This window comes from Saccopteryx leptura, chromosome 10 (genome assembly GCF_036850995.1).
Source record: "Saccopteryx leptura isolate mSacLep1 chromosome 10, mSacLep1_pri_phased_curated, whole genome shotgun sequence".
In the NCBI taxonomy this organism is placed as follows: Eukaryota; Metazoa; Chordata; class Mammalia; order Chiroptera; family Emballonuridae; genus Saccopteryx; species Saccopteryx leptura.
This window is the reverse complement of record NC_089512.1, coordinates 82,545,485-82,570,708: the sequence shown is the minus strand read 5'-3', so window position 1 is coordinate 82,570,708 and position 25,224 is coordinate 82,545,485.

Below are 25,224 nucleotides of genomic sequence, written 5' to 3'. Positions count from 1 at the left end.
TGAACAAAAGAAACTAGTTTGTATGTGGTGACCAATGCTCAGATAAATTCTGATGTCGAAAGCTCAGGAGGTCTCTCAGTCTAGACTGCTGCCACGGCACAAGTGTAAGTGCATGTGTAAAAAGGGGTCACGTTTTTCTAAACAATTAGAAATAGTGTTTATGCCCCTGAATTTCAACAGCAAAAAAAGTCTTCAGTGTTGTCACCACAACAGACTAGATTATCATTTTATTTTTTAGTTACCTCGGGTTCTCTTGTAAATTTATTCCCCTAAAGGCAATGGCTTGCTCTCACCAGAGAGCTCAGCAGTTAAAGCATCACACCCATACGCTAATGTCATAAGTTTACTCCTGAGTCAAGGCACGAACAGAAACAGATAGATGTTTCTTACTATCTGTCTGTCTTTTTCCCCCTTTATTCTGCCTCTAACATGAATAAATAAATAAAAGAAAAAATGAAATGGCTTTTTTGTTGTTGTTTTTGCAACTTAAATTGCATAGAAATATAAGTTATATTTTTCAAAATCTCACTTCAAGAGGAAATAACTGGTAAGGTTGTAAAGTACCATATTTCCCCAGGTATAAGAAACCTCCCTGTATATGATGCACCTTTAATTTTGGAGCACAAATTTTGAGAAAATAATACCAAATGCGAATAAACGGAAAATGCAAATAAAAAATACTACAACCACTGTATAAGACGCACCCAGTTTTCTAACCACATATTTTCAAAAAAGATAAGTCTTATACATGGGGAAATATGGTATACAACCTCCAAATGTGTATGTAAACATTTCTTTTTTTTTCAGAGACAGGGAGAGACTTAGAGAGAGGGATAGATAGGGACAGACAGACAGAAATGGAGAGAGTTTTTATTATGTGCCAGGTCACAGAACAATCATCAGTTTTTTATTGTGAACCCTTTCGTGTTCATTGACTCCTGTCTCGTATGTGCCTTGAACAGGGGGCTACAGCTGATCTAGTGAACACCTGCTTGAGCCAGCAACCTTGGGCTCAAGCTGGTGAGCTTTGCTCAAACCACGTGAGCCCAAGCTCAACCTGGCACCCTTGGGATATCAAACCTGTGTTTTCCGCATTCAAGTCAAATGCTCTAACCAATGTGCCATCGCCTGCTCAGGCTATGAACAGTTTTTTCTTTTACTTTCTCTTAATTTTATTAAGTATCCTGGTTCTTAGTATTGGTGGAAAGGCTGTGTATTTTAAGGTTTTCTTGCCCTAAAATATATTCATCACTAAATTTTTTCCATAGGTTTCCATATGTAGTTTTTATTTCCAGTAATGTTAAGGTATTTTTCAACTTGAATTGTGATTTTGAGGGAAGAGTAATTTAGTAGTAAATTTCCTTACCTTCAAAAAAGAGATTTTTAGTTTATTTTTATTACTGTTTACTATATTAAGTGTAATGACAACAAGAGACATGCTTTATATCATTTCTAAGGTTAGAGGTAGTTGAAACTAGCTTGAAGAAACATACAGCACAATCTGTGGAAAATGTTTTCCAAGTGCACTTCCTTTCTGCCACCTCCTGTGCACCTTGGAAATAACAGCTCAGATCAGTTCACCTGGAAAAATACATCATTTGGGTGTTGTGCGTTATCTATCAATGTTGAATCCAAGGCTATCTAAAAGAACATTTTATAAGTTGTAAATATGAGAAATTTCTAGTTACTGCTTGCTAATTCTTTCAACGTTAATTGAAGTGAAAGCAAGAGATATACTTGGTGTCATTTCAATCCTCTGAAGTTGGCTGGAAATTGCTCCATAGCACATACAATAATAGTCTCTGTTACATGTGCTTCTCTGCTGCCACCACGTGTGCATCTTGGGAATCACGCCTCAGTACAGGTCCAAAGGAAGAGTTTGGTAGAGAGCATTGTCTATAAACGTCCTTTCCAATTTGCCATTTCGGGAAAGTTTTTTGTGTATCCTTAGTTGTTTGTTTTCTGAAAATCTCTTGGTTCATCTTGTTTATCTTCTTTCCTTCCAGACATACTTTCATCAAACTTTTGAATGTGCCCATTATATACCAGGCACTGTGCTAGAAACTCATGTTCCTGCACTCAATGATTTCACATTCTACTCTTTTAACCTCTCTCTTTTGAAATTCTTTTATATAAATCTACTTCGTGTATTGTAAAATAGGATGTGCTTTGATTTGATAATATGTTGAATTTTAACACCTTTTTTATTATAAGAAATGTATTCTTGTTTCAGAAGTGCAAAAAAATGATCTCAAAAAGAACAACAACAAATTTTCTTACCCATATATCTACGGTTAATATTAGGACATTTTCTTTCCATATTCTTTTTGTACCCATTATACTTCTCTATGTATACATACTCAGGTACAATAGCTGTGTATACATCTGTGTGCATAGATGTGCATTGCACATGAGCATATCTCTCTGTGTCCACAGTGTCTGTTATTTGTAAATATCTGTGTACATATGCAAATGACTATTAATTCATTCATTCAGAAAACACTAATTGTATTTCTATTATGTGCCAGGCACTCTGATCAACACTGGTTGCCTATAGTGAATGAGACGGACTGACTTTCAGTCTTTATGAATACTGCACTGTCATGGGGTAGACAGAAAAAAATATATACATAAATAAAATAATCGCCAGTTTAAAAAGCACTGAATTTGTTAGTGCAATATCTTTTGTGTCAGTAACGATTTATTGTGATGAGGTTCAGAATATCAATTTCTCAGAAGTCAGAGCTGAGACATGAGTCTCGTTTGTTCAGCAATGCATGTTCTCAGGTATAAAACTGAGAAAATATAGAAGTTATGAAAAAAAGACCCTGGGAGATGTTCTGTGAGCAAAAGAACCTAGCTTGTATGTGGTGACCAATGCTCAGATAAATTCTGATGTCGAAACCTTAGGAGGTCTCTCAGTCTATACTGCTGTCACGGCACAAGTGTAAGTGCATATTAGGAAAGGGGTTACTTTGTTTTAAACAATTAGAAATAGTGTTTATGCCCCTGAATTTCAAGAGCAAAAAAATGTTTCTGGTGTTGTCAACACAGCAGACTAGATTATCATCTTATTTTTTAATTACTTCTGGTTCTCTTGTATATTTTTTTCCCAAATGACAATGGATTGCTCTCACCAGAAACCTCAGTAGTTAAAGCATAACACCCATATGCTAATGTCATAGGTTTGCTCCTCAGTCAAGACACATATAGAAACAAATTGATGTTTATGACTATCTCTCTGTCTTTTTCCTTCTTTATACTGCCTCAAACATGAATAAATAAATTTTAAAAAATGACAATGGCTTTTTTGTTATTGTTTTTGCAACTTAAATTGCCTATAGAAATGTTATGTTTTTCAAAATCTCACCCCAAGAAAAAGTAAATGGTAACGTTGTAAAGTACCATATTTCCCCAGGTATAAGAAACCTCCCTGTATAACACGCACCTTAATTTTGGGTCACAAATTTTGAGAAAATAATAACAAATGCGAACAAATGGAAAATGCAAGCAAAAAATACTACAAGCACTGTATAAGACACATCCAGTTTTCTAAACAAATTTTTCAAAAAAGATGAGTCTTAATCATGGGGAATTATGGTATACACCTTCCAAATGTGTCTGTGAACATTTCTTTTTTTCTTTTTTTTTTAGAGACAGAGAGACTCAGAGAGAGGGATAGATAGGGACAGACAGACAAAAATGAAGAGAGGTGTTTTTTTTGTTTGTTTGTTTGTTTTGTATTTTTCTGAAGCTGGAAATGGTGAGAGACAGTCAGACAAACTCCTGCATGTGCCCGACCAGGATCCACCCAGTATGCCCACCAGGGGCGATGCTCTGCCCACCAGGGGGCGATGTTCTGCCCCTCCGGGGCGTCGCTCTGCCACGATCAGAGCCACTCTAGCGCCTGAGGCAGAGGCCAAGGAGCCATCACCAGTGCCCGGGCCATCTTTGCTCCAATAGAGCCTTGCCTGCGGGAGGGGAAGAGAGAGACAGAGAGGAAGGAGGGGCACGTGGAGAAGAAAATGGGCGCTTCTCCTATGTGCCCTGGCTGGGAATCAAACACAGGTTCCCCGCAAGCCAGGCCAACGCTCTACCGCTGAGCCAACTGGCCAGGGTGAGAGAGGTTTTATTATGTGCCAGGTCACAGATCAATCATCAGTTTTTCATTGTGACCCCTTACATGATCATTGACTCCTGTCTCGTATGTACCTTGAACAGGGGACATCAGTACTTTACAGCTGATCTAGTGACCGCCTGCTCAAGCCAGCAACCTTGGGCTCAAGCTGGTGCAGCCACATGAGCCCACGCTCAAGCTGGCGCCATTGGGATCTCAAACCTGTGTCCTCCGCATTCCAGTCAAATGCTCTAACCACTGCGCAATCACCTGCTCAGGCTATGCACATTTTTCTCTTTTACTTTCTCTGAATTTTATTAAGTATCCTGGTTCTTAGTATGGGTGAAAAGGCTGTGTATTTTAAGGATTTCTTGCCCTAAAATATATTCAGCACTAAATTTTTTCCATAGGTTTTCTTATGTAGTTTTTATTTTCATTAATTTTAACATATTTTGCAACTTGAATTGTGATTTTGAGGGGGGGTAACTTAGGAGTAAATTTCCTTACCTTCAAAAAAAGGGACTTTTAGTTAATTTTTATTACTGTTTACTACATTAAGTGTAATGACAACAAGAAACATGCTTTATAACATTTCTAAAGTTAGAGGTAGTTTAAACTTGCTTGAAAGAACATACAGGATTATCTGAGGTAAATGATTTCCAAGTGCGCTTGCCTGAGCCACCTCATGTGCACCTTGGGAATAACAGCTACAATCAGTTCACCTGGAAAAATAAATCAATTGGGTGTTGTGGGATATCTATCAATGTTGAATCCAAGGCTATCTAAAATAAACTTTTATAACTTGTAAATATAAAGAATTTCTAGTTACTGCTTGCTACTTCCTTCAACGTTAATTGTAGGGAAAGCAAGAGATATACTTGGTGTCATTTCAATCCTCTGAAAATGGCTGGAACTTGCTCCACAGCACATAAAATAATAGCCTGTGTTACATGTGCTTCTCTACTGCCACCACGTGTGCATCTTGGGAATCACGCCTCAGTACAGGTCCAAAGGAATAATTTGGTAGAGAGCATTGTCTATAAATGTCAATTCAATTTGTTGTTTTTGTAAAGTTTTTGTGGTTTGTTTTCTGAAAATCTCTTGGTTCATCTTGTTTATCTTCCTTCCTTCCAGCCATTCTTTCATCAAGCTTTTAAAAGTAGCCATTATATAACAGGCACTGTGCTAGAAACTCATGTCCCTGTACTCAATGACTTCACATTCTTTCTTTTAACCTCTCTCTTTTGAAATTCTTTTATATAAATCTTCTTAGTGTATTGTAAAATAGGATGTGCTTTGATTTGAAAAGTATGTTGAATTTTAACAGCTTTTTATTATAAAAAATGTATTGTTATTGCAGAAGTGCAAGAAAAATGATCTCAAAAACAACAACAACAAATTTTTATACAGATATATCTACTGTTAATATTAGGAAATTTTCTTTCCATATTCTTTGTGTACCTATTATATTTCTCTATGTATATATACTCAGGTACATTGGGTCTGTGTACATTTGTCTGCTTAGATGTGCATTGCACATTAGCATATCTCTCTGTGTCCACAGTGTCTGTCATTTGTGGATATCTCTGTATGTATGCAAATTACTATTTATTCATTCATTCAGGAAAAACATTGTATTTCTATTATGTGCCAGACACTGTGCTTGACACTGGTTGCCTAGAGTGAATGAGACAGACTCAGTTTTTGTCTTTATGAATAGTACACTGTCATGGTTTAGACAGAAAGAAAAAATATACATAAATAAAATAATCATAAGTTTAACAAGCACTGAATTTGGTAGTGCAATATCTTTGGTGTCAGTTATGATTTATTCTGGCGAAGTTCAGTATATCAGTTTCTCCAAAGGCAGAGCTGAGACATAAGTCTCGGGTTTTCAGGAATGCGTGTTCTAATGTATAAAACGGAGAAAATATAGAAGTTATGAAACAAAGACCCTGGGAGGTGTTCTATGAGCAAAAGAACCCAGCTTGTATGTGGTGACTACACTCAGATAAATTCTGATGTTCAAACTTAGGAGATCTCTCAGTCTGGACTGCTGCCACAGCACAGGAGAAAGTGCATGTTAGAAAAGGGGCCACTTTGTTCTAAACAATTAGAAATAGTGTTTATGCCCCTGAATTTCAAGAACAAAAAAAGCCTTCTGGTGTTGTCACCACAGCAGACTAGATTATCATTTTATTTTATAATTACCTCTGGTTTCCTCTTGTAAATTTTATTTCCAAAATACAATGGCATGCTCTCAACAGAAAGCTTAGTAGTTATGCTAATGTCATAGGTTTGCTCCTTAGTCAAGGCACAAACAGAAACAGATGAGATCTCAAGGGTGCCACCTTGAGCGTGGGATCATGTGGTTTGAGCAAAGCTCACCAGATTGAGGCCAAGTTCACTTGCTCGATCAAGCGGTCACTCGATCAGCTGTAGCCCCCTGGTCAAGGTACATATGAGGCAGGAGTCAATGAACAAGTAAGTTGTCACAACAAAAAACTGATGATTGTTCTCTGACCTGGCACATAATAAAAACTCTCTCCGTTTTTGTCTGTCGGTCCCTATCTATCCCTCTCTCTTACTCTTTCCATGTCAGTGTAAAAAAAAAAAAGAAAAGAAAAAAGAAATAAAGAACTGTTCACAGAGACATTTGGAGGGTGTATAGCATGTGTCCCCATTTATAAGACTCATCTATAATGTATGGTTAGAAAACTGGGTGTGTCTTATACAGTGGTTGTAGTATTTTTACTTGCATTTTCCATTCATTCATATTTGTTATCATTTTTGAAAATATGTGCCCTAAAATTAAAGTGTGTCTTATACAGGGAGGCTTCTTATACATGGGGAAATATGGTACTCTACAACCTTACCATTTATTTCTTCTAGGGGTGAGATTTTGAAAAACATAATTCATTCTTCTATGCAATTAAAGGTGCAAAAACAACAACAAAAAAGCCATTGTCATTTTTTCTTTTATTTATTTATTAATGTTAGAGGCAGGATAAAGGGTAAAAAAGACAGATGGATAGTCAGAAACATCTATCTGTTTCTGTATTTGCCTTGACCGAGGACCAAACCTAGGAGATTAGCATGTGGGTGTGATGCTATAACTACTTAGCTCTCTGTTGAGAACAAGCCATTGTCTTTGAAAAAAAATTACTAGAGAATACCGGAGGTAATTAAAAAATAAATGATAATCTAGTCTGCTGTGATGACAACACCAGAAAACTTTTCTTTGCTCTTGAAATTCAATGGAATAAACACTATTTTAATTTTTTTAGCACAAAGCGACCCCTTTCTTAACATGCACTTTTACTTCTGCCATGGCAGCAGACCAGACTGAGAGACCTCCTAAGTTTTGGACATCAGAATTTATCTGAGCATTGGTCACCACATACAAGCTAGGTTCTTTTGTTCACAGAACAACTCCCAGGGTCATTGTTTCAAACCTTCTATATTTTCTCAGTTTTATACCTGAGAACACACATTGCTGAAAAACCGAGACTTAAGTCTCAGCTCTGCCTTCTGAGAAACTGAAATAAGGAAACCTCGCCACAATAAATTATAACTGGTACCAAAGATATTGCAATACTAAATTTAGTGCTTTTTACAACTTATGATTATTTTATTTATGTATATTTTTTCTTTTTGTCTATCCCATGACAGTGTAGTATTCATAAAGACAGAAAGTGAGTACCCCTCATTTACTATAGGCAAACAGTGTCGAGCACAGTGCCTGGTAAATAATAGAAATACAATAAGTGTTTCCTGAATGAATGAAAATATAGTGATTTGCATACATACACAGATATCCACAAATGACAGACACTGTGGACACAGAGAGATATGCTCATGTGCAATGAACATTGATGCACACAGATGTACACGCACCCAATGTACCTGAGTACATATACATAAAGAATATAATAGGTACACAAAGCATATAAAAAGAAAATGTCCTAATATTACCAGTAGATATGTCTCTATGAAAATTTGTTGATTTTGAGATTATTTTTCTTGTACTTTTGCAGTAACAATACATTTTAATAATAAAATTCTGTTAAAATTCAAAGTACTTGTCAAATCAAAGCACATCCGATTTTAAACTACACTAAATAGATTTAAATAAAAGAATTTCAAATACAGAAGTAAAATAAGGAGAATGGGAAGCCTACTGAGTGCAGGGACATGAGTTCCTAGCACAGTGCTTGGTATATGATGGGCACTTTCAAAGGCTTTATGAAAACATGGCTGGAAGGAAAGAAGAACAACAAAATGAACTGAGAGATTTTCACAAAACAAACCACTAAGGATACAGAAAAACTTTACAGAAACGACAAATTGGAATCAACGTTTATAGACAATGCACTGTACAAAACTTTTCTTTTGGACCAGTACTGAGGCGTGATTCCCAAGATGCACACGAGGTGGCAGCAGAGAAGCACATGTAACAGAGACCATTATTGTATGTACTATGAAGCAAGTTTAAGTAAACTTCAGAGGTTTGAAATGATACCAAGTATATCTCTTGCTTTCATTAGAGTTAACGTTGAAAGAAGTAGCAAGCAGTAACTAGAAATGCCTTATATTGACAAGTTATAAAAGTTTCTTTTAGATAGCCTTGGATTCAACATTGATAGATAACGGACAACACCCAACTGCTGTATATTTTTATGTGAACTGCTCTGAACTGTTATTCCCAAGGTGCACACGAGGTGGCGGCAAAGGAACGCACTTGGAGAACATTTACCACAGATAGTCCTTATGTTTTTTCAAGAAAGTTTCAACTACCTCTAACCTTAGAAATTATATCAAGCATGTTTCTTGTTGTCATTACACTAAATATAGTAAACAGTAATAGAAATTAACTAAAAAATTCTTTTTTAAAGTAAGGAAACTCACTCCTAAATTATCCCCCCCTCAAAATCACAATTCAAGTTACAAAATACCTTAAAATTAATGGAAATAAAAACTACATAAGGAAACCTATGGAAAAATGTAGTGATTAATATATTTTAGGGCAAGAAAACCTTAAAATACACATCCTTTCCACACATACTAAGAACCAGGATACTAAATAAAATTCAGAGAAATAGAAATGGAAAATGTTCACAGTGTGAGCAGGCGATGGCGCAGTGTTTAGTGCTTTTGACTGAAATGCGGAGGACCCAGGTTTGAGATCCCAAGGGCGCCAGCTATAGTGTGGGCTCATGTGGTTTGAGCAAAGCTCACCAGCCTGACACCCAGGTCGCTTGCTCCAGAAAGCGGTGACTCAATCAGCTGTAGCCCTCTGGTCAAAGCACATATGAGACAGGAGACAATGAACAGGTAAGGTGTCACAACAAAAAACCAAAGATTGATCTTGACATGGCACATAATAAAAAGTCTCTCTATTTATATCTGTCTTCCTTTATCTATCCTGCTTTATGACTCTCTCCATGTCTCTGTAAAATAAAAAAAGAAAAAAAAATGTTCACAGAGTCATTTGCAGGGTGTATACCATATTTACCCATGTGTAAGACTCATCTTCTTTGAAAAATGTGGGGTTAGAAAACTGGGTGCATCTGATACCATGTTTGTAGTATCTTTTACTTGCATTTCCCATTTATTCGCATTTGTTATCATTTTCTCAAAATTTGTGCCCCAAAATTAAGGTGCATCTTATACAGGGAGGCTTCTTATACATGGGTAAATATAATACTTTACAACCTTATCATTTATTTCCTTTTGGGGTGAGATTTTGAAAAACATAATTCCTTCTTCTATGCAATTTAAGAAGAAAAAACAACAAGAAAAAAGCCATTGTCATTTTTTTTATTTATTTATTAATGTTAGAGACAGGATAAAGGGTGAAAAAGACAGACAGATAGTCAGAAACATCTATCTGTTTCTGTATGTACCTTGACCCAGGACCAAACATATGAGATTAGTGTGTGGGTGTGATGCTAAAATTACTGAGCTCTCTGTTGAGAGTAAGCCATTGTCTTTTAAAGAAAAAATTTACTAGGAAAAACCAGAGGTAATTAAAAAATAAAATGATAATCTAGTTGCTGTGGTGACAATACCAGAAGGCTTTTCTTTGCCCTTGATATTCATGGGCATAAACACTATTTTTATTTGTTTATCAAAAAGCGACCCCTTTCCTAACATGCACTTTCACCTGTGCCGTGGCAGCAGTCCAGTCTGAGAGACCTGCTAAGACATCAGAATTTATCTGAGCATTGGTCACCACATAAAAGCTAGGTTCTTTTGCTCAATGAACACCTCCCAGGGCCATTGTTCCAAACCTTCTATATTTTCTCAGTTGTATACCTGAGAACATGCATTGCTAAAAAAGTGAGACCTATGTCTCAGCTCTGCCTTCTGAGAAACTGATATACTAAAATTCGCCACAATAAATCATAACTGGGACCAAAGATTTTGCAATACCAAATTCAGTGCTTGTTACAACTTACAATTATTTTATTTATGTATATATTTTCTTTCTGTCTACCCCATGAACGTGTAGTATTCAGAAAAACAGAAAGTGAGTCAGTCTCATTAACTATAGGCAACCAGTGTCGAGCACAGTGCCTGGAAAATAATTGAAATACAATAAATGTTTCCAGAATGAATGAATATATAGTGATTTGCATACATACACAGATATCCACAAATGACAGACACTGTGGACACAGAGAGATATGCTCATGTGCAATGCACATCTATGCACACAGATGTACACGCACCCAATGTATCTGAGTAAATATACATAGAGAAATATAATAGGTACACAAAGAATATGGAAAGAAAATGTCCTAATATAACAGTAGATATATCTGTATGAAAATTTGTTGATTTTGAGATTTTTCTTGCACTTCTGCAATAAGAGTACAATTTTATAATAAAAAACTGTTAAAATTCAAAGTACATCTAAAATCAAAGCACATCCGATTTTACACTACACTACGTAGATTTTAATAAAAGAATTTCAAAAGACAGAAGTAAAATAAGTAGAGTGGGAAGTCTACTGAGTTCAGGGACATGAGTTCCTAGCACAGTGCCGGGTATATGATGGGCAATTTCAAAGTGTTTATGAAAACATGGCTGGAAAGAAAGAAGAACAACAAAATGAACCAAGAGATTTTCAGAAAATAAACCTCTAAGTATACACAAAAACTTTACAGAAACGGCAAATAGGAATCAACGTGTATAGACAATCCACTCTACCAAACTTTTTCTTTGGACCCGTACTGAGGCGTGATTCCCAAGATGCACACGAGGTGGCAGCGGAGAAGCACATGTAACAGAGACCATTATTGTATGTGCTATGGAGCAAGTTCCAGCAAACTTCAGAGGATTGAAATGATACCAAGTATATTTCTTGCTTTCACTACAGTTAATGTTGAAAGAAGTAGCAAGCAGTAACTAGAAATGCCTTATATTGACAAGTTAAAATAGTTTTTTTTATATAGCCTTGGATTCAACATTGATAGATAATGTGCAACACCCAACTGCTGTATATTTTTATGTGAACTGCTCTGAGATGTTATTAACAAGGTGCACACAAGGTGGAAGCAGAGAAGCACACTTGGAAAACATTTACCACAGATAATCCTGTATGTTTTTTCTAGCAAGTTTCAACTACCTCTAACTTTAGAAATGATATCAAGCATGTTTCTTGTTGTCATTACACTTAATATAGTAAACAGTAATAGAAATTAACTAAAAATTTCTTTTTTTAAGGTAAAAAATTCAATCCTAAATAACCCCCCCCAAAAAAATGCACAATTCAAGTTACAACATACCTGAAACTTAATGGAAATAAAAACTACATAAGGAATCCTATGGAAAAATGTAGTGATGAATATAAGTTAGGGCAAGGAAACCTTGAAATCACAGCTTTTCCAACCATACTAAGAACCAGCATACTAAATAAAATCCAGAGAAAGTAAAAGAAAAAAAAACTCACAGCCTGAGCAGTCGATCGGGAAGTGGTTAGAGCATTTGACTGGAATGCGGAGGACCCAGGTTTGAAATCCCAAGGGTGCCATCTTCAGCATGGGCTCATGTGGTTTAAGCAAAGCTCACCAGCTTGAACCCAAGGTCGCTGGCTCCAGCAAGAGGTCACATGATCAGCTTTAGCCCTCTGGCCAAGGCACATATAAGACAGGAGTCAATGAAAAGGTAAGGTGTCACAACAAAAAACCAATGATTGATCTTTGACCTGGCACATAATAAAAAACTCTCTCCATTTCTGTCTGTCTCTCCCTCTCTCTGACTCTCTCCCTGTCTCTGTAAAATAAAAAAAAAGAAAAAAAATGTTCACAGAGACATTTGTAGGGTGTATACCATATTTCCCCATGTATAAGACTCATCATCTTTGAAAAATGTGGGGTTAGAAAACTGGGTGCATGTTATACAGTGGTTGAATATTTTTTTACTTGCATTTTCCATTTATTCACATTTGTTATCATTTTCTCAAAATTTGTGCCCCAAAATTAAGGTGTGTCTTTTAAAGGGAAGCTTCTTATTGATGGGGAAATATGGTACTTTACAACCTTATCATTTATTTCTTTTTGGGGTGAGATTTTGAAAAACATCATTAATTCTTCTATGCAATTTAAGAAGCAAAAACAACAAGAAAAAAGCCATTGTCATTTTTTCTTTTATTTATTTATTAATGTTAGAGGCAGGATAAAGAAGGAAAAAGACATACAGATAGGCAGAAATATCTATCTGTTTCTGTATGTGCCTTGACACCGGACCAAACCTCTGAAATTAGCGTGTGGGTGTGATGCTGTCACTACTGAGCTCTCTGTTGAGAGTAAGCCATTGTCTTTTGAAGAAAAAATTTACTAGAGAAAACCAGAGGTAATTAAAAAATAAAATGATAATCTAGTCTGCTGTGGTGACAACACCAGAAGACTTTTCTTTGCTCTTGAAATTCAGGGGTATAAACAATATTTTTATTTTTTTAGCACAAAGCGACTTTTTTTCTAACATCCTCTTTCACTTGTGCTATAGCAGCAGTGCAGACTGAGAGACCTCCTAAGCTTTGAACATCAGAATTTATCTGAGCATTGGTCACCACATACAAGCTAGGATTTTTTGCTCACTGAACACCTCCTAGAGTCTTTGTTTCAAAACTTCTATATTTTCTCAGTTTTATACCTGAGAACACGCATTGCTGAAAAACCGAGACTTATGTCTCAACTCTGCCTTATGAGAAACTGATATACTAAACCTTGCCACAATAAATCATAACTGGGACCAAAGATATTACAATACCAAATTCAGTGCATCTTACAACTTACGATTATTTTATTTATGTATATTTTTTCTTTCTTTCTACCCCATGGCAGTGTAGTATTTATAAAGACAGAATGTGAGTCTGTCTCATTCACTATAGGCTACCAGTGTCGAGCACAGTGCCTGGTAAATAATAGAAATACAATGTGTTTCCTGAATGAATGAATATATAGTAATTTGCATACATACAGAGATATCCACAAATGACAGACACTGTGGACACAGAAAAATATGCTCATGTGCAATGCACATCTATGCACCCAGATCTACATGCATCCAATATACCTGAGTACATATACATAGAGAAATATAATAGGTACACAAAGAATATGGAAAGAAATGTCCTAATATTAACAGTAGATATACCTGTATAAAAATTTGTTGGTTTTGAGATCATTGTCTCTTGAACTTCTGCAATAAGAATACATTTTTATAATAAAAAAGCTGTTAAAATTTAAAGTACTTGTCAAATCAAAGCACATCCGATTTTACACAACACTAAGTAGATTTAAATAAAAAAATTTCAAAAGATAGAAATAAAAAAAGTAGAAAGGGAAGCCTACTGAGTGCAGGGACATGAGTTCCTAGTACAGTGCCTGGTATATGATGGGCACTTTCAAAGGCTAATGAAAACATGGCTGAAAGAAAAGAAGAATAACAAAAAGGACCGAGAGATTTTCAGAAAATAAACCACTAAGGATACACAAAAACTTTACAGAAATGGCAAATAGGAATCAACGTGTATAGACAATCCACTCTACCAAACTTTTTCTTTGGACCTGTACTGAGGCGTGATTCCCAAGATGCACACGAGGTGGCAGCGGAGAAGCACATGTAACAGAGACCATTATTGTATGTGCTATGGAGCAAGTTCCAGCAAACTTCAGAGGATTGAAATGATACCAAGTATATTTCTTGCTTTCACTACAGTTAATGTTGAAAGAAGTAGCAAGCAGTAACTAGAAATGCCTTATATTGACAAGTTAAAATAGTTTTTTTTATATAGCCTTGGATTCAACATTGATAGAAAACGTGCAACACCCAACTGCTGTATATTTTTATGTGAACTGCTCTGAGATGTTATTAACAAGGTTCAAACGAGGTGACAGCAGAGAAGCGCACTTGGAAAACATCTTCCACAGTCATTCCTAAATGTTCATTCAAGCAAGTTTCAACTACCTCAAACCTTTGAAATCATATAAAGAATGTTTCTTGTTGTCATTATACTTACTCTACTAACCATTCATAGAAACTAACTAAAAAAACCCATTCCTTTTTGAGTTAAGAAATTAACTCCTAAAAAACCCCTCCTCAAACTCACAATTCAAGTTAGAAAACACATTAAAATAAATGAAAACAAAGACTACATAAGAAAATCTATAGAAAATGTAGTGATAAATACATCTTAGGGGAAAAACACCTAAAAATATACAGCCTTTCCACCTATACTAAGAACCAGGATACTAAATAAAAACAAGAGAATGTAAAAGAAAAAAAAAATGTTCACAGACTGACAAGGCAGTTTTGCAGTGGGTAGAGCATTTGACTGGAATGCCCAGTACCCAGATTTCAGATCCCAAGTTTGCCAGCTTTAGCGTGGGCTCATCTTGTTTTAGCAAAGCTCAACAGCTTGAGCCCAAGGTCGCTGGCTCGAGCAAGGGGTCACTGGGTCAGCTGTAGCCCCCTGGTCAAGACACATATGAGAGAGCAGTCAATGAACAACTAAGGAGTCCCAACAAAAAAAATGATGATTGATCTGTGACCTGGCACATAGTAAAAAGTTCTCTCCATTTCTCTCTGTCTGTCCCTATCTATCCCTCTCTCTGACTCTCTCTATGTCTCTGTAAAAAAGAAAGAAAAAAGAAAAAAAGAAATGTTCACAGAGACATTTGGAGGTTCTATCCATATTTTCCTATGTATAAAACTCATCAGTTTTAAAATTTGGGGTTTGAAAACAAGGTGCATCTTATAAAGTGTTTGTAGTATTTTTTACTTGCATTTCGTGTTTCTTTGCATTTGTTATCATTTTCTCAAATTTTCTGCCCAAACATGAAGGTGCATCTTCTACAGGGAGGCATGTTATGCATGGCGAAATATGGTACTTTACAACCTTACTACCTATTTCCTCTTGCGGTGAGATTTTGTAAAACATAACTCATTCCTCTATAAAATTTAAGCTGCAAAAACAACAAAAAATAGCCATTGTCATTTTTTCTTTTATTTAATTATTAATGTGAGAGGGAGGAATTGAGGGGAAAAAGATAGACAGATAATCGGAAACATCAATCTGTTTCTGTATGTGCCTAGAACAAAAACCAAACCTATGACATTACTGTATGGGTGTGATGCTCTAACTTCAGAGCTCTCTGATGTAAGAAAAGCCATTGTCTCTTGGGGGACAAAATTACTAGAGAATACCTGAGGCAATTAAAAAATAAAATAATAATCTAGTCTGTTGTGGTGACACCACCAGAAGATATTTCTATGCTCTTGACAATCAGGGTCATAAACAGTATTTCTGATTGTTGAGCACGAATTGACACCTTTCCTAACATGAACTTTTTTGTGTGCAGTTGCAGCAGTCCAGACTGAGAGACCTCTTAAGCTTTGGACATAAAAATTTATCTGAGCCTGTGTCACCACTTACAAGCTAGGTTCATTTGGTCACATAACACTTCCCAGGGTCTTTTTTTCAGCACTTGTAAATTTTCTCAGTTTTATATCTGTGAACACGCATTGCTGAAGAACTGAGAATTATGTCTCAGCTCTGCCTTTCGAGAAACTGATATACTGAACATCACCATAATCAATGAAAACTGGAAACAAGATATTGCCCTACCATATCCTATGCTTGTTACAACTTATAATTATTTTATTTATGTATATATTTTTCCTCTGTCTACAGCATGTCAGTGTATTATTCATAAGAACAGAAAGTGAGTCTCTCTCTTTCACTATAGGCAAACAGTGTCTAGCACAGTGCCTGGCAAATAATAGAAATAAAATAAGTGTTTATTGAATGAAAGAATAAATACTAAATGGCATACATACACAGGTATCCACAAATGAGAAACACTGTGGACATAGAGAGATATGCTTAAGTGCAATGCACATCTATGCACATGGATGTATGCACACCAAATGTACCTTAGTACATATAGATAGAGAAATATAATAGGTACACTAAGAATATGGAAAGATAATGTCATAATATTAACATTACTTATCTCTGTATGAAAATTTGTTGTTTTGTTTTATTATCATTTTTTCTTGCACTTCTGCAATAAGAATACAGTTTTTATAATAAAAAAGCAGTTATTTTCAACATACTTGTCAAATCAAAGCACATCCTATTTTACAATACATTAAGAAGATTTAAATAAATGAGTTCAAAAGACAGAAGTAAAAATAGTAGAATGGGAAGACATTGAGTGAAGCAACTACTCATGTAGTTCCTAGCACAGTGCCTGGTATATGATGGGAACATTCAAAGGCTTTATAAAAGCATTGCTGGAAGGAAAGAAGAAAAACAAGATGAACCAATAGATTCCCAGAAATCAGATCACTAAGAATACACAGAAACTTTACAGAAACTGCAAACTGGAATCAACGTTAGTAGGCAATCCTCTCTACTATTTATTTCCTTTGGATCTGTACTGAGGCGTGATTCCCAAGATGCACATGAGGTGGCAGCAGAGAAGCACATGTACTAGAGACCATTATTGTTGGTGCTATGCAGCAAGTTTCAGCAAACTTCATAGGATTGAAATGATATCAAGTATGTCTGTTGCTTTCACTAGAGTTAACGTTGAAACAAGTAGCAAAGAGTAACTAGAAATTCCTAAAATTTACAAGTTATAAAGTATATTCTTAATAGTCTTGTTTTCAACATTGATAGATAACGCACAGCACCCAACTTTTGTATTTTTCCAGGTGAACTGCTCTGAGTTCTTATTCCCAAGGTGCACACGAGGTGGCAGGAGAGAAGCACACTTAAAAAACATTTTCCACAGACAGTCCTGTATTTTATTTCAAGCAAGTTTCAAATACCTCAAACCTTTCAAATAATATAAAGTATATTTTTTGTTGTCATTACATGTACTCTAGAAATCAGTAACAAAAACTAACCCCAAACCCTTCCTTTTTTAAGTTAAGAAATTCACTCTTAAATAACCCCCACTCAAAATGAAAATTCAAGTTACAAAATATTTAAACTTAATGGAAATAAAGCTGCAAAAGAAAACCTATGGAAAAATGTTGTGAAGAATATATTTTAGTGGAAAAAAAACTTAAAATACACAGCCTTTCCACCCATACTATGAAACAGGATACTATACAAAATCCAGAGAAAGTAAAATAAAAAAATTTTCACAGACTGAGCAGGCAGTGGCCTAGTGGATATAGCATTTGACTGGAATGCGGAGGACGCAGGTTTGAGATCCCAAGGTCGCCAGCTTGAGCGTGGGCTTATCTAGTTTGAGCAAAACTCACCAGGTTTAGCCCAAAGGGTTCACTGTCTCGTGCAAGGGGTCACTTGGTCAGCTGTAGTTCCCTGATCAAGGCACAATGATAGAGAAGTCAATGAACAACGAAGGTGTCACAACAAAAAACTGATGATTGATCTGTGACCTGGCACATAATAAAAAAAAACAACTCTTTACATTCCTGTCTGTGTGTCCTTATCAATCCCTCTCTCTGACTCTCACCCTATCTCTGGAAAAAAAAAAAAAAAGAAAAGAAAGAAAGTAATAAATGGTTCACAGAGACATTCGGCGGATGTATACCATATTTCCCCTCATTTAAGACTCATGTTTTTTGAAAAATGTGGGGTTTGAAAACTGGGTGTGTCTTATACAGTGGTTTTAGTATTTTTTACTTGCATTTCTGGTTTCTTCACATTTGTTATCATTTTCTCAAATTTTGTGCCCCCAAATCAAGGTGCGTCTTCTACAGGGAGGCATGTTATGCATAGGCAAATATGGTACTTTACAACCTTATCATTTATTTCTTCTTGTGATGAGATTTTAAAAACATAATTCATTCTTCTATGCAATTTAAGAAGCAAAAACAACAGGAAAAATCCATTGTCATTTTTTTTTATTTATTTATTAATGTTAGAGGCAGGATAAAGGGGGAAAAAGACAGACAGATAGACAGAAACACCTATCTGTTTCTGTATGTGCCTTGACTGCAGACCAAACCTCTGAAATTAGCATGTGGGTGTGATGATATAACTACAGAGCTCCCTGTAGAGAGTAAGCCATTGTCTTTTGAAGAAAAAATTTACTCGAGAGAACCACAAGTAATTAAAAAATAAAATAATAATCTAGTCTGCTGTGGTGACAACACCAGAAGATTTTTCTATGCTCTTGAAATTCAGGGTAATAAACAGTATTTCCCATTATTGAGCACGAATTGACACCTTTCCTAACATGCACTTTTTCTTCTGCCATGGCAGCAGTTGAGACTGAGAAACCTCATAAGCTTTAGTTTTCAGAATTTATCTGAGCCTTGGTCAGCACTTACAAGTTAGGTTCTTTTTGTCACAGAACACCTACCAGGGTCTTTGTTTCATCACTTGTAAATTTTCTCAGTTTTATAGCTGAGATCATGCATTGCTGAAGAACCGAAACTTATTTCTCAGCTCTGCCTTTTGAGAAACTGATATACTTAACCTTGCCAGGATCAATCACAACTGGGACCAAAGTTATTGCACTACCAAATCCAGAGATTGTCACAACTTATAATTTTTTTTATGTATATATTTCCTTCCTCTGTCTACTCCATGACAGTGTAATATCCGTAAAGATAGAAGATGAGTCTGTCAAATTCACTATAGGCAACCAGTGTGGAGCACAGTGCCTGGAATATAATAAAAAGACAATAAGTTTTTACTGAAAGAGTGAATAAAAAGTCATTTCATATGTACACCGATATCCACAAATGAAAGACACTTTTGAAACAGAGAGGTATGCTCATGAGCAATGCACATCTACGCACACATTGGGTACACACACTCAATGTACCTGAGTACATATATAGAGAGAAATATAATTGGTACACAAAGAATATAGAAAGAAAATTGTATAGAGTTAACAGTTGATATCTATGTATGAAAATTTGTTGTTTTGTTTTCCTTATCATTTTTTTGCAATTCTGCAATAAGAATATCGTTTTTATAATAAAAAAGCTGTTATAATTCAATATACTTGTCAAATCAAAGCACATCATATTTTACAATACATTAAGTTGATATAAATGAAAGAAGTTCCAAAGACAGATGTAAAAATAGTAGAATGGGAAGTGACTGAGTGCAGGGACATGAGTTCTTAGCACAGTGCCTGGTATAAGATGAACACTTTTAAAGGCTTTATGAAAACATGGCTGGAAGGAAAGAAGAACAACAAGATGAAACAATAGATTTCCAGAAAACAAACCACTAAGGATACACAAAAACTTTACAGAACCGGCTAATTGGAATCAACATTTATGAACAATGTTCTCTACCAAACTATTCTTTTGGACCAGTAATGAGGCGTGATTCCCAAGATGCACACGAGGTGGCAGCAGAGAAGCACATGTAACAGAGACCATTATTTTATGTGCTATAAAGCAAGTTCCAGCCAACTTCAGAGCATTGAAATGATACCAATATATCTCTTGCTTTTACTACAGCTAACATTGAAAAAGTAGCAAGCAAAAACTAAAAATGCCTTATATTTGCAAGTTATAAAAGTTTCTTTTAGATAGTCTTGGATTCAACATTGATAGATAACGCACAACACCCAACTACTGTATTTTTCCAGGTAAACTGCTCTGAACTGTTATTCCCAAGTTGCACACGAGGTGTCTGCAGAGAGGCGCACTTGGAAAATATTTACCACCGATAATCCTGTATGTTCTTTAAGCAAGTTTCAACTACTTCTAACCTTAGAAATGATATAAAGCATTTTTCTTGATGACATTACACTTAATATACTAAACAGTAATATAAATTATCTAAAAATCACTTTTTTCTAAGGTAAGGAAATTCACTGCTAAAGAACCCCCCCCCCTCAAAATCACAATTCAAGTTACAAACTACCTTAAAATTAATGGAAATAAAAACTACATAAAAAACCTATGAAAAAATGTAGTGATGAATATATTTTAGGGCAAGAAAAACCTTAAAATACACAGCCTTTCCACCCATACTAAAAATCAGGATACAAAATAAAATCCAGAGAAAGTAAAAGAAAAAAATATTCACAGCCTGAGCATGCGATTGCACAATGGTTAGAGCATTTGACTGAAATGCGGAGGACCCAGGTTTGAGATAACAAGGGCACCAGATTAACCGTGTGCTCATGTTGTTTGAGCAAAGCTCACCAGCTTGAGCCAAAGGTCGCTTGCTCAAGCAAGCGGTCACTCGATCAGCTGTAGCGCCATGGTCAAGGCACATATGAGACAGGAGTCAATGTACATGTAATTGTCACAAAAAATTGATAATTGATCTGTGACCTGGCACATAATAAAAACTTTCTCTATTTCTGTCTGTCTTTCCCTATCTATCCCTCTCTCTGACTCACTTCCTATCTCTGTAAAAAAAAAAAAAAAAGAAAGAAAATATTCACAGAGACATATGGAGGGTGTATACCATATTTCCCCATGTATAAGATTCATCTTTTCTGAATAATGTAAGGTTAGAAATCTAGGGGCATCTTATACAGTGGTTGTAATATTTTTTACTTGCATTTCCTATTTATTCACATTAGTTATCATTTTCTCAAAATTTGTGCCACAAAATTAAGGTGCGTCTTATACAGGGAGGCTTCTTATACATGGAGAAATATGGTACTTTAAAACCTAACCATTTATTTCCTTTGGGGTGAGATTTTGAAAAACATAATTTATCCTTCTATGTAATTTAAACTGCAAAAACAACAACAAAGAAGCCATTGTCATTTTTTCTTTTATTTATTTATTCATGTTAGAGGCAGGATAAAGGGGGGAAAAGATGGACAGATAGTCAGAAACGTCAATCTGTTTCTGTATGTGCCTTGACCCAGAAGCAAACCTATGACATTAGCATATGGGTGTGATGCTTTAACAACTGAGCTCTCTGGTGAGAGCAAGCCATTGTCTTTTGGGAAAAAATTTTACGAGAGAAAACCAGAGGTAATTAAAAAGTAAAATGATATTCGAGTCTGCTGTGGTGACAACGCCAGAAGAGTTTTCTTTGCTCTTGAAATTCAGGGGCATAAACACTATTTCTAATTGTTTAGCACAAACCGAATCCTTTTCTAACATGCACTTTCTCTTGTGCTGTGGCAGCAGTCTAAACTGAGAGAACTCCTCACCTTTGAACATAAGAATTTATCTGAGCAATGGTCACCACATACAAGCTAGGTTCTTTTGCTCACGGAACACCTCTCAGGGTTTTTGTTTCATAACTTCTATATTTTTCAGTTTTATACCTGAGAACAAGCATTGCTGTAAAACCGAGACTTATGTCTCAGCTCTGCCTTCTGAGAAATTGATATACGGAACCACGCCACAATAAATCATAACTGACACCAAAGATATTTCACTACTAAATTCAGTGCTTGTTAAACTTACGATTATTTTATTTATGTATATTTTTCTCTTTCTGTCTACCTCATGACAGTGTAGTATTCATAAAGACAGAAAGTGAGTCGTCTAATTCGCTATATGCAAACACTGTCGAGCACAGTGCCTGGCACATAACAGAAATACAATTAGTGTCTTCTGAATGAAAGAATAAAGAGTCATTTGCATATGTACACAGATATCCTTAAATGACAGACACTGTGGACACAGAGAGATATGCTCATGTGCAATGCACACGTATGCGCACAGATGTACACACACCCAATATAACTGAGTCTATATACATAGAAAAATATAATAGGTACACAAAGAATATAGAAAGAAAATATCCTAATATTAACAGTAGATATATCTGTATGAAAATTTGTTTTTGTTATTTTTGAGATAATTTTTCTTGCACTTCAGCAATAAGAATACATTTTTATAATAAATAAGCTGTTAAAATTCAAAGTACTTGTCAAATCAAAGCACATCCGATTTTACACTACACTAAGTAGATTTAAATAAAAGAATTTTAAAAGACAGAAGTATAAAAAGTAGAATGGGAAGTCTACTGAGTGCAGGGACATGAGTTCTTAGCACAGTGCCTGGAATATTATGGGCACTTTCAAAGGCTTTATGAAAGCATGGCTGTAAGGAAAGAAGAACAACAAAATAAACCGAGAGATTTTCAGAAAACAAATCACTAAGGATACACAAAAACTTTACAGAAACGGCAAATTGGAATCAACATTTATAGACAATGCTCTCTATTAAACTATTCCTTTGGACCTGTACTGAGCCGTGATTCCCAAGGTGCACATGAGGTGGCAGCAGAGAAGCACATGTATCAGAGAAAATTCTTGTATATGCTATGGAGCAAGTTCCAGCCAACTTCAGAGGATTGAAATCATACCAAGTATAGCTCTTGCTTTCACTACAATTAACTTTGAAAGAATTAGCAAGCAGTAATTAGAAATTTCTTATATTTACAAGTTATAAAAGTTTCTTTTAGATAACCTTGGATTCAACATTGATAGATAACGCACAACACCCAACTGATGTATTTTTCCAGGTGAACTGATCTGAGATGTTAATCCCAAGGTGCACATGAGGTGGCAGCAGGAAAGCGCACTTGGAAAACATTTACCACAGATAATCCTGTATGTTCTTTCAAGCAAGTTTCAACTACCTCTAACATTAGAAATGATATAAAGCATGTTTCTTGTTGTCATTACACTTAATATAGTAAACAGTAATAAAAATTAAGAAGAAATCCCATATATTTAAGGTAAGGAAATTCACTCCTAAATAACTCCCACCCACAAAATCACAATTCAATTTATAAAATACCTTAAAATTAATGTAAATAAAAACTACATAAGAAAACATGTGGAAAAATGTAGTGGTGAATATATTTTGGGACAAGAAAACCTTAAAATACACATCCTTTCCACCCATATTAAGAACCAGGATACTAAAAAAATCCAGAGAAAGTAAAAGAAAAAAATGTTCACAGCCTGAGCAGGTAGGTGATTGCGCAGTGGTTAGAGTATTTGACTGGAATGCGGAGGACCCAGGTTTGAGATCCCAAGGGCGCCAGCTTGAGCGTGGGCTCATGTAATATGAGCAAAGCTAACCAGCTTGAGCCCAAGGTTGCAGGCTCGAGCAAGCAGGCACTCGATTAGCTGTAGCCCCCTGGTTAAAACACATATGATACAAGAGTCAATGAACACGTAAGGTGTCACAACGAAAAACTGATATTTTATCTGTGACCTGGCACATAATAAAAACTCTCTCCATTTCTGTCTCTCTGTCCCTATCTATCCTTCTCTCTGACTCTCTCCCTGTCTCTGCCAAAAACAAAAGAAAAGAAAGAAATGTTTATAGAGACATATTGAGGGTGTGTACCATATTTCCCCATGTATAAGACTCATCTTTTATGAAAAATGTGAGGTTAGAAAACTAGGTGCGTCTGATATAATGGTTGTATAATGTTTTACTTGCATTTCCAGTTTATTTGCTTTTGTTATCATTTTCTTAAACTTTGTGCCCCAAAATTAAGGTGTGTCTTATAGAAGGAGGCTTCTTATACATGGGGAAATATGGTACTTTACAACCTTACCATTGATTTCATCTTGGGGTGAGATTTCGAAAAACATAATTCATTTTTCAATGCAAGTTAAGCTGCAAAAACAACAACAAAAAGCCATTGTCATTTTTTCTTTTATTTATGTATATATGTTAGAGGGCAGATAAAGGGGGAAAAAGACAGACAGATAGTCAGAAATATCAATCTGATTGTGTATGTGCCTTGACACAGGACAAAACCTATGACATTAGAGTATGGGTGTGATGCTTTAAATACTGAACTCTCTGGTGAGAGCAAGCCATTTTATTTTGGGAAAAAATTTACTAGAGAAAACCAGAGGAAATTAATAAATAAAATGATAATCAGGTCTGCTGTGGTGACAACACCAGAAGACTTTTATTTGCTCTTGAAGTTCAAGAGCATAAACACTATTTCTTATTGTTTATCACAATGTGACCCCATTCCTAATACGCATATTTTCTTGTACCATCGCAGCAGTCCAGACTGAGGGACCTCCTAATATTTGGACATCAGAATTTATCTGAGCATTGGTCAACACATACAAGCTAGGTTCTTTTGCTCACAGAACACCTCCCAGGGACTTTGTTTCATAACTTCTATATTTTCTCCGTTTTATACCTGAGAACACGCATTGCTGACAATCTGAGACTTATGTCTCAGCTCTGCCTTCTGAGAAACTGATATACTAAACCTCGCCACAAAAATCATAACTGACACCAAAGATATTGCACTACAAAATTCAGTGCTTGTTAAACTTACGATTGTTTTATTTATGTATATTTTTTTCTTTCTGATTAACCCATGACAGTGTAGTATTCATAAAGAAAGAAAGTGAGTCTGTTTCATTCACTATAGACAACCAGTGTCACTCACATTGCCTGGCACATAATAAAAATACAATAAGAGTTTCCTGAATAAATGAATAAATAGTCATTTGCATATGTACACAGATACCCACAAATGACAGACACTAGGGACACAGAGAGATATGCTAATGTCCAATGCACATCTATGCACACAGATGTACACACACCAATGTACATTAGTACATATACATAGAGAAACATAATAGGTACACAATGAATTTGGAAAGAATATGTCCTAATAT